Source organism: Mixophyes fleayi, chromosome 3, assembly GCF_038048845.1.
Source record: "Mixophyes fleayi isolate aMixFle1 chromosome 3, aMixFle1.hap1, whole genome shotgun sequence".
Classification (NCBI taxonomy): domain Eukaryota; kingdom Metazoa; phylum Chordata; class Amphibia; order Anura; family Limnodynastidae; genus Mixophyes; species Mixophyes fleayi.
The window spans coordinates 266008165-266018900 of record NC_134404.1 but is presented as its reverse complement, the minus strand read 5'-3'; the positions used below and the strand labels follow the sequence as shown (position 1 = coordinate 266018900).

At 36.6% G+C, this 10736-nt stretch overlaps 1 long non-coding RNA gene across 1 annotated transcript; it reads left to right on the top strand.

The window, feature by feature from the left end:
• The first annotated feature begins 1721 nt into the window (after window positions 1-1721).
• Window positions 1722-6058, top strand: LOC142142955 (uncharacterized). Its single transcript, XR_012689421.1, has 5 exons — window positions 1722-1778; window positions 3290-3343; window positions 4077-4106; window positions 5459-5483; window positions 6037-6058. It is a non-coding gene; the product is annotated as an uncharacterized LOC142142955 (long non-coding RNA).
• Window positions 6059-10736: the final 4678 nt, after the last annotated feature.

Here is a 10736-nt window from a genome sequence, read left to right as displayed (position 1 = left end):
TTTTCAACAGTCTATTTAAAGGTAGTCTAATAATAGTAAGCGACTTGTTGCTTTAGGTTACTGCACTGTTAAATATTTTTCTGCCATTGAAAGTACCGGAATAATGGTAATAAAGCGCATTATTACCATAATAAGGGTAATAATGCGCAGGCCGCCTTTACCGGCAACGCGGCAAATTTAATTCCCCCCTTTATATATATATATATATATATATATATATATATATATATATACAAGTTAACCCGTGCATGATACTCATGCATTCTAGTCAAATCAAGCTACTTAAGGTGTTAAAAAGGTTCTTGTCATGCATTTGGGCCATAGCCCAGGCCTCAACCACCAACCACTCCCCACTGTAAGCCCCGGCAACCACCAACCACTCCCAACTGTCACTTCTCCTTCAAGAAATATATATTTTTAAAAAAAAAATCTTTATAAACACTTTTAACAATTAACAAATGAAATTAACAAATTAAAAAAATTCTTAGTATACCAAATTTCAGCCCTTTCTGAATTTTTTTTTCCACACACACTAAGAATTTAGTAGGTCAGTATATAACTCCGCCCAGCAGGTGGCGCTGCAGCTTGGTTTTATATTTTCCACACACACACAGCCAGACTAACACACGCCACTAGACATTTATATTATAGATATATATATCAATGAGTAATTAACAACATAAGGAAGTTATTAATTTTAACTGATCCAGTGATAGCATCATTTTTCTATAGCAACACTAATATAGTGATGATATTAGCTGATACCCGAAAATGTGTTTCTATACATTTAATCATATAGGGCTACAGGATTATTGCAAGTCACACTGCAATTCTTAAATCACATTATTTCACTATATGTCTCAATCACATCACCATTTTCATTATGTTTTTAGTATATTTTGCTAGCTTCTAGTGATCATAAAAAGTATTTTAATATATTTTCAATAAAGAATTAAAAATAATTTACAAATATTTTACAATCAACATCCCAGAGTGCCCCAATCTATGCACTTCATTTGCTTTCCTTTTCATATATGTAATTATTTGTATGGGTGCACCTCTCAGGTTGCAATTTATATGAACATCCTAAGCATGAGGATCCACATGGACAAGTTTAGGGGGATATGGTAATAAGAGTACCTAGTGTGCTTGGATTAGTATCTGTTGCAACATCTTTGCGGCAATAAGGATTCAGCAATGTGGTTTTGCAAGTAGTCAGATTAATAAATCTTCCAGATCAATGTATGTTTTGCATTTGTCCACTGACTTCTCTGCTTACCTGTGTGCCAGACTTTGGCTTGCATCTGACCTTGGGTTTGCCTATTTACCGGTGTACGAGTCCTTGGTTTGCATCTGACTACGGCTTTATCTGCTCACCTGTATACCAGACCTTGGCTTGCATCTGATCCACGCTTTGCCTGCTCACCTGTGTACCAGATAGATAGATAGATAGATATATAGATAGATGGATAGATGGATAGAACTTGAGTTCTACATAAAGGTTCTTCTTCTGCTTAGTTTAATTTTTCTTAGCCATTACATCCTAGATACACATATAAATACAGGCACATTTGATAGAATAGTCGTTATAGTGGAGGAGCTGATGTAAACATAAGAAGCAAATTAAAGAGAGAAAATAAATAAAAACTTAGTCAAAATTATATTATTTAAACTTTTAGTTTGAAATGTTTATATTGTTGTAAATTTTTATATGTTATTTACAGAATACTGAAATAAACGTGATAAAAGATTTCATGTTGAAGAGGTTTGATGAAATTGTAAGTAGAATTCCTCATCTTCCCAAATGGACAGTACAGTAATGGGTATTATGCCTCTATGCAGTATGTCTTCTGATAAACATAAGTCTTTCTAGATAGGTTACATCTGAATCTTCATTTCGGTTCTTCCCCTCTCTAAGTCCACAAATAATTGTACTTGCAACATCAGTCAGTGCTCAAATGGGATCATAGGGAACTGGGTTTAGTTTACAGGGTCTATTGAACCTCACATAGGACCTGGGGGGCACAAAAAAAGCATAAAAAGGTCAAACCTTGCCTATGGGCTCAGAGATGATCAGTCTTGTAATCATTTATCCCTTGCCATTTCTTTCTAGCTATATTTTTTATTTTACATTTTTGCCAGCAACAACACACTGAAAAAGGCAGGAGCATGCCACGAACTCTAATACCATTAATAGCTATACAGACTGGTATATGTCAGTAAACTCAGGGAGGGTTATTGCACTTGGACAGTGCTGTAACCATTGACAACCACTCAGCATTTAGCTTTCATCAGTTTATTTAAAGATAGTCTAATAATAGTAAGCGACTTGTTGCTCTAGGTTACTGCACTGTTAAATATTTTGCCACTGTAGGTTTCGTTTTTATGTGTCTGTGCTCACATACTGCAATTACGGTAATTAAAAAAATTACTCATTTTTGGTTACACCCCCTTGAGGGGCGGGCAAAATACCTCTTCTCAGTAATCCACTTGAATTACAGCACAGACAGCCTCCTTTTGTCTGAACTGGCTGATAACAAACAGGCTAATATAATTGGAGATTTTAGTTCAACACAAATAAAGCTCAATAAACTATTCATCTTAGGAAACACCATATTGCATCTACAAGGCACATATTTTAATAGACCATATTACATCCAATGTTCAATGATCTGTTCCAAAACGTTGCATAAAATTGACAGGGTAACCAGTGGGCTTTTGCTCAGCTGGGCTTGGCTCCCATTATCTATAGTCAGTAATCCTATGGACAGTAAACACTATGCCATTCATTTAGTGTTAGGGGGGTATTCAATTGCTTCTTTTAACGCGCTAAAACAAAAAAAAAACGAGCGCTCTAAAAATATTACCGTTAATACGGTAATTACTCGCTAAATTTAATCTCGCAGCTCCCTGAGCAGCGAGCTGAAATTCAGCCCGCTGGCAGCGAGTAAGTACTGTATTAACTGTTTACGCGCGCAAAACTACCGTATAATATGAAGTTTTTTTCGAGCGCTCGTTTTTTTTTGTTTTAGCGCGTTAAAAGAAACAATTGAATACCCCCCTTAGTCCAGGATGAGGTTGGAAAATCAGCTAGTCATCAGTTATAACTGTGCAGATAAAGAGTAAAGAAAAATTAACTTTAAACCTTTATTGTGCAAGGAAAAATAAAAGTTACAATAATGCAGCTTTTGTGTAAAACCACAAAAATAAAGTAAAAGCATGTATTTATTAAACTGAAATTATACTTGCATTATAGGCATTCATATTTTCATGTTACCATATTTTACAGGAATATCTGAAGCCTCCAAAAATCATGGGCCTTCTCAAGAGAGCCAATCAGATTGTAAGTGTCCAGTGAGCCTCTTTACAAATGTAGTTACAGAGTGTGTAGAGATGCTAGTCGCTAAATACAATAGTCTCTGGAAATGGAAGTGATAAAATCTTTTTAAAGTAAGAGCACCTGTCTGTATAGAAAATCTGCTCAATGGATATTCCATAATTATGGTTCATTCAGTAAATTAAAGGGCATACTTATAAAAGGGCACAAACCCTATTGCTATCGATAAGTCCTGTGAATGGAAATGATAATTTATTAAAGGACTTACTGCCAGCAATAGTATTATTATCAACGGCATATAACCCCTCTGGAGGTAAGTTTGCCCTACAATGAAACTTAGATCATCCTGAAATGGCAATAACAGAACAGGTATTGTGGCGGTTCAAATACCTTGTTAAATAGACTTGTCTGATGTATCGGTAAAACCCTATAGATGGTAAAAGCACCTGTTTTCACTGGCCACTGGGCTTTTTGTCCATTGATAAATATACCTCATTTAGTTCTTATTCTTTATAGTGTATACTAAAATGTATTAGGCTCTTGTCCAGTAGTCAGGAAATTGCATTAAGTTCAAATTGCATTAAGATCCTATTTCTCTACAGAGTCTAGTAAAATTTTATTACTAATACCATTATTATTATTATTATTATTATTATTATTAATATTATTATTATAATTATTATATCCAGAGGAAATGGTACAGTTTCTCTCCAGCATAACATTCTTTCTTCTTTCACAGGAAAAGGATTGTAACTATGTCCTCGCTGAGGTAGATTTTAATTTTCAATGGATTGCTATGTTCATTTAATAGTCAATTAAACATAAAGCACAGACATATATGTATGTTATATATATATATATATATATATACGCACACACATTCTAATTTATTTAAGTTATTTATCTATAACATAAAATCTATCTGTCTGTCTTGTGTGTTTGCTGCTTATCAATGTTCAGGAGTTCCCGTCTTGTAAGTCGATATCCTTACACAATCAAGTGAAACCCCAAATAGATTAAATATAAGTATTCCCCTGGTAGTCCTCCACAACTTGCATTGTACTTTCACTCAGATAGAGAATCACTATTGTGTCCAGAGATGCCCACAAATTGTCTTCTTCAGACATGGTCCCTATAACTAGCTTTACTGTTGTAGTCCCCACTACACGTCATATGGAAATGAGTATAGCTCCTGGAACCTGGGTTTCTGTTTTAGAAGCAGGACATCTCTATGTATATAGTATGAGAACAACATTTTCATTGATTGTCTTTTATTGAAAATATTGTATACTGAAAAACATAAATAGCAGAGGGTGTTACAAGTCATAATATCAGTAAGCGCTAATAATGGTTATAGTAATATCACACAAGACATTTTCATAACTAAGGAGGAAAGAAAGCTCTTCAATATGCCAGAGCATTTTCTTAATGTCTATAAAGCTCTATAATGATATTGAAGCAGATATGGAGACACTATTTAAAGGGTCATTATTTATTAAATATGCTGTTTAGCAGCAATTTGTATTGTCATGACAGCCTTCTCTAGAACCAGAATCAGAAGGAGGTTCATTTAAGATAAATGATTAAGTACATTTATGGTTGCCAGCTGCTGTTTTAAGATTTCTACAATGACTAGTTCATTTGTCATGTTTCCACCTGGCACTGTCTCTCCTCATTCCACTGGTAACTTCACATAAATGCCAGTCGCTAATGTCTGCTTTATTATTGTGGCTACACACAGCTTCCCTACCTGCAAATACAATTGTTATTCTGCTACCTTATGTACCAAGTGCTCCCCAGACCTCTAGAGGTTGTAAGCTCATTTTGGAAGGACCATCATTATCTTCTGTTTCATGCAATTGTAAGTAATTTGTAGGCTTTGTTAGAGCTTACATACATATAATGTTAGCTGCATATACTGTAGGTAGTACTTAACGAGTATGTATACACATAATATATAAATAGGTAAAGAAAATCTGGAATGTTCCTAATCTCGTGCTGTGTCCCTGGATTCTTTTTCTCTCACAACAGCTTTTGTTATCAATCAGGGATAGATATGCATTATATAGTTCTGTTTGATGTATATTTTATTTGTATTAATCCACATTTTTACTTTAACAGATCGAACTTATACGGACTAGGAGTGGTAAGTGCACAATGGCTTGTTAGTGAATATGTTAGAATAGTTACTTATTGAATAACAGTTTACCTTTTGGGTCATGGTCCCAGTGTCGGAAGGAATCCCATCCCCCCTTGCCTGCCCCCTTGTCTTCTTCTACCCACATCTGCAAACAGCTGTAGCCTGCCACCACAGTAGTTATGTCACTGTAACTAACCCAATGACAAAATGATTTGTAGGATAAATGATAATATAAAAAATATTGCATTATTGGTTCTTTGTACAGCATTATCTTTTACTATTTTATGCTGCAATCAACTACTAATATAAGTCAGGTGTGCAGTACTGTACTAAATGATCAGTGTCTTTCCTCATCAATAATTGCAGTAGTATGACCTAATGGAGATGACATGTTTAGTGACTTAGAGAACATTCACGCAATGAGGCATAGGGATCAGTCATTTTAACATATGAATAGTTCACTTCATTGCCAATATGTCATTCCCCTCATATGTAAATGAGCCTTTAATGATATAAATTAATGTTACTACCTGTTAATACCATCTCTTTCAACCCACAGCTTCCAACTGCAAGCATTACTTGTGAGTATATGTTTACATACAGTTGTCAGTTTAAAAGAATCATAGGGGATATTACCAACAATTGTGCAAATTAATGTTGACTCATCCATCTATCATTGGAGGTGCTAAAACATTTAAATATGATTTTAACTGGAATTGCCACTGTTGCATTCTGATTATCAGATTGGAAAATATGCTTTATCTGGGATCTTTGGCCTGGTCTAGCAGTAGGAGAAGTGCTATATTTGCTTTTAAGAAGTAGTTATTCTTGTTTTTAGTACCTTTTGGATTATTGAGCTGCTATTTCAGCTTTGTATTCTGCTTCCTGATTCGGAGCTGAAATATAGGAAATGAGGGACCACTTCCCATTTGGAGCCATATAAAAAAGGGGTTGATATACCTGCAACAAAACTATGGCTGCAAAGCATGCAAACCAATAAGAAAGCACAAGCTCTTGTGGCTTCCTATTGGTCTGTGAATTCACCCTCACTAGGCTATACATGAAGCATGCAAGAAATAACTGGGGGGGGGGAAGGGTCTTAAAACTGCCCTTACTGTGATTTCCATTTTAATCAGAAAAGATAGTAACATGTAACATACATTATTCAAAACAAACTCAGTTTGGGGTATTTCTATAACTACAAGTACTTCACAAAGATTGCTTGATACAGATAATGCTTATTTTACTTTTTCTAATCCTTGAGTAAAGTCTAGAGTCTTCTGTGCAAACACAAGCCAGCATTCAATAATCTATTCAGACTAGAGGCATAATAAGAAAGCAGCATTTTACAAAAGTAGAAATATTTTGTAAATGACAATGTATGTATGTATGTATGTATATATATATATATATATATGTGTATATATATATATATATATATATATATATATATATATATATATACACACATATACACTTTTACATTATTTAATGCTTGTCATTTAATATTTTAGGTTTTAGTTTCCATCTTATGGTATATGCATACACAGTGTTGGACTAGGGCATGAAGGGCCCACCGGGGGACTGCAACGCTAGGGGCCCACCAGAGGGGGTGTGGCCAGCCATCATAGAGGCGAGACCAGACACTAGAGAGGAAGTGGTCAACTCACGAAGGACAGCTAGAACCATAGTGTGGCTTATCTGGATCCTGGAATTTTGGGGGGCCTATTTTCAAAAAAAATGGGTACATTTAGAAAATTACAACCAGGCCCGGCATCAAATCAATAGGGCCCACGACTTGTGCCTTCCCCCCCTCTTCTTCATCACTCTGTCCCCTTCTGCCCCCCCCCACTTCTTCATCATTCTCTGCCTTTCTGCCCCCCCCTCTTCTTCATCACTTTGTGCATTTCTGCCCCCCCCTCTTCTTCATCACTCTGTGCCTTTGTGCCCCCTCTTCTTCATCACTCTGTGCCTTCTCCCCCCTCTTCTTCATCACTCTGTGCCTTCCCTCCCTCTTCTTCATCTCTCTGTGCCTTCCCTCCCTCTTCTTCATCACTCTGTGCCTCTCCCCGTCTTCTTCATCACTCTCTGCCTCCCCCCCTTCTCTTCATCACTCTGTGCCTCCCCAGTCTTCTCCATCACTCTGTGCCTCCCCCCTCTTCTCCATCACTCTGTGCCTCCCCCTCTTCTTCATCTCTCTGTGCCTCCCCGCTCTTCTTCATCACTCTGTGCCTCCACCCCTCTCTTCTTCATCACTCTGTGCCCCCCTCTTCTTCATCACTCTTTACCTCCCCACTCTTCTTTATCACTCTGTCCTTTTCTGTTTCTCTACCCTTGTCTTCATTCTTTTCCTTACCTTCCTATTGGCTTCTTTCATCTCTTTTCTTCTCTTCTTCTCTTCTGTCTTCTTTCTCCTGTGCTGGGTCCTCTCTGCGCCGCTCCTCACTCAATGTCGGGTGTGAATTGATGATGTCACGCCCGACATTCAATGCGAACGGAGGAGGGAGGAGGGAGGAGGGGTGCCGGCGCCGCGACATTGTAAGTATATATATTATTTTTTATATTTGTTTAAAAAACCTGCACCCCCCACCAACGAAGGGAGCAGAGTTTACAGGGGGCGGGGCCTACCAGGGATAGCCCGGCTTCCTGGCATGCCAGTCCAACCCTGTGGCATACATAACTATCTTTGTTACATTCTTAAGGGTTGGGGTTAGACTCAATACTCCTTGTCATTTATTTTGGTATAAACTCACCAACATATGTGATTTAAATGTGCTATTTATGTTGTGTTACAGCCCAGATGATAACATGCTTTATAAGCGGAATCTCCGATGCCTTGATGAAATGGTAAGACCTAATCTGTAGACTGCTCGGTCCTGCAGTGTAGTGCTTTTCCAAAGGCTTGTCTATGTACAGTTTTAGTGAGGAAACTAATAGCTCTCCATTACAGTGCTGGGATAAATGAATTTTCATTGGCGAGCAACATCTCCCCAGGAGTCACATGATGCAGTGTTATAGGAATGTATAAGAGACAGATCATGTATACCACTTTATATTAGATTTAGCCCTACCCCAGCTCTCCTTAATTACACCCATGATCTGTTAACTATCTAAGACCAGTTTCTACAAAATAAGATTTTAAATGCAGAGAGGCAAACCATTACTTAGTGTAATCCAATCTTTCCATCTTTCGCTATAAAATTAGTAAATCTTTATGGTATTCACAAGATAGACAATAATTGGTTGCAGTGCTACTCCAAATGGGAAAATGGATGCTTTATTGTAATACAACCTTTAATACATAAGTCCTATCTAAATAATAAAATGGTTTTACATCAAAAACCTATTTAGCTCAATTCCACCCATTAATGCCGTTATCTTTGTCCTTATAGCCTCCCATTCTGCAGTGGTTGCCCCAATGCCCCATGCAATTTTTGTTACAGCAATATAACAAATGTATGATGATATTTAAAATGACAAAACAGCTGTTGAATTGGTTGAAACAATTAAATTGCATGTTAAGCTTCATTGGGATATTTGTATAGGCTTGTTGTATTCATCATAATCAGCTATTTATATAGCGTCAGTAATTCCGCAGCGGTGTACAGAGAACACAGTCTAAATTCCCTAACATACACACACACAGATGGAGAGAAAAAGACTAGGGTCAGTTTGATAGCAGCTAGTTAACCTACCAGTATATTTTTGGAGTGTGGGAGGAAACCCACGCAAGGACAGGGAGAACATACAAACTACACCAATAAGCCGTATTCTTATTTACAATAAACATTGTTTGACTATACCAAATTTTTCTCCTACAACGTTCTCCATAGAAAATCTAAACCTAACTATATTGTTTTAATTAAGACTTGTGATATCACAATTAGCAAATACAATGTTTTATTCTGTTTTCAGATACAAGAAATGTTTACTATTGAAGGTGAAGGTGTGTATCTAATGCAGTTGCGCAGCATTTTAGCTCAATACAAACTCTACAACATGAAGATCAGCATGCTATGATATACCATAATATATTTGCAGAACATTGTAAGAGAACATCTTCATATTTATATAAAAATAGACAATGTGGTGTATTTGACTCCAGGGTGACTGATTGGCAGGTATGGTGCTTCCAAGTTAGGGATGATTATGCCCTTTATAGCTATACATTATATATATTTCCACATTACAGCTATAATATTCCACAGCGCTTTAGACAGAATATTGAATCACTCACCTTGAGTGATTATATTGAGTCCCTGCCCTGTTGAACCTTATAGTATAAATTCCCTAACACACAAACACCCACACACTTTATGGTCCTTTTAATATTTTTTTGCCAGCAGCCAATTAACCTACCATGTTTACTTTTGGACTGTGGGAGGAAACTGGAGCACTCAGAGGAGACTCACACAAACACTGGGAGAACATACACAGTACACACAGATAGAGCCCCGGTCAGAGTCCAACACATGGCTCCACAACTGTGATGTAGCAATGCTGACCACAGTGTAACCTTAAATATTTTTCAAATGAGATAAATATGTGATAATATAACTAACACTGAGATAGAGCACACATGAACATAAATTACATGAGCAGGATATTTTGGATTGGATGTGTTTTCTAAACAGAAATTAGATGTCTGCTATAATACAAACAGCATTTGGTACAGTAAGCATAACACAATACACTGGCATCCTCATTGTAGCTATTTGCACATGTTAACATCACTGTTTTCCATGTTTTTGAAGAGCTAAGCAACATAAAATGGTCATAATGGCTTTATTTGTGTGTAATGACTATGACAGTGTGGCTAGGTCTAAGATAAATAGGTGTGTGTATCTTCAAACTGGGTAGATACAGGGTATGATTCATTAAGGAACGCAATTGTACTTTTTATTTTAAAACGCACATAATTTAGGCAGACACACGTTCGTACTCAACTACAAGCGGATCTGAAGAAACGTCTCTTGATGAATACAGGTCTAGGTACGCTGTGCTTTGACAGACACAATACACTGCAGGATGAGTCCAATACATATGTGGAATAGAAAGTCGCAAACAAAAAAAATATTCAAATATAGTCACCTGTTAATAATATAGTAAAAAAAATACATTTATAGTGATGTTATTAATATCTACTGTACATAAAATGCATATTTAGAGTTGCTCCTGATTGCAAACACATGAAGCTGGTGCAAGTGATACAATAGAAAAAAACACATACCTTAGAGATGCCTAAAGCTTAAATTGGGC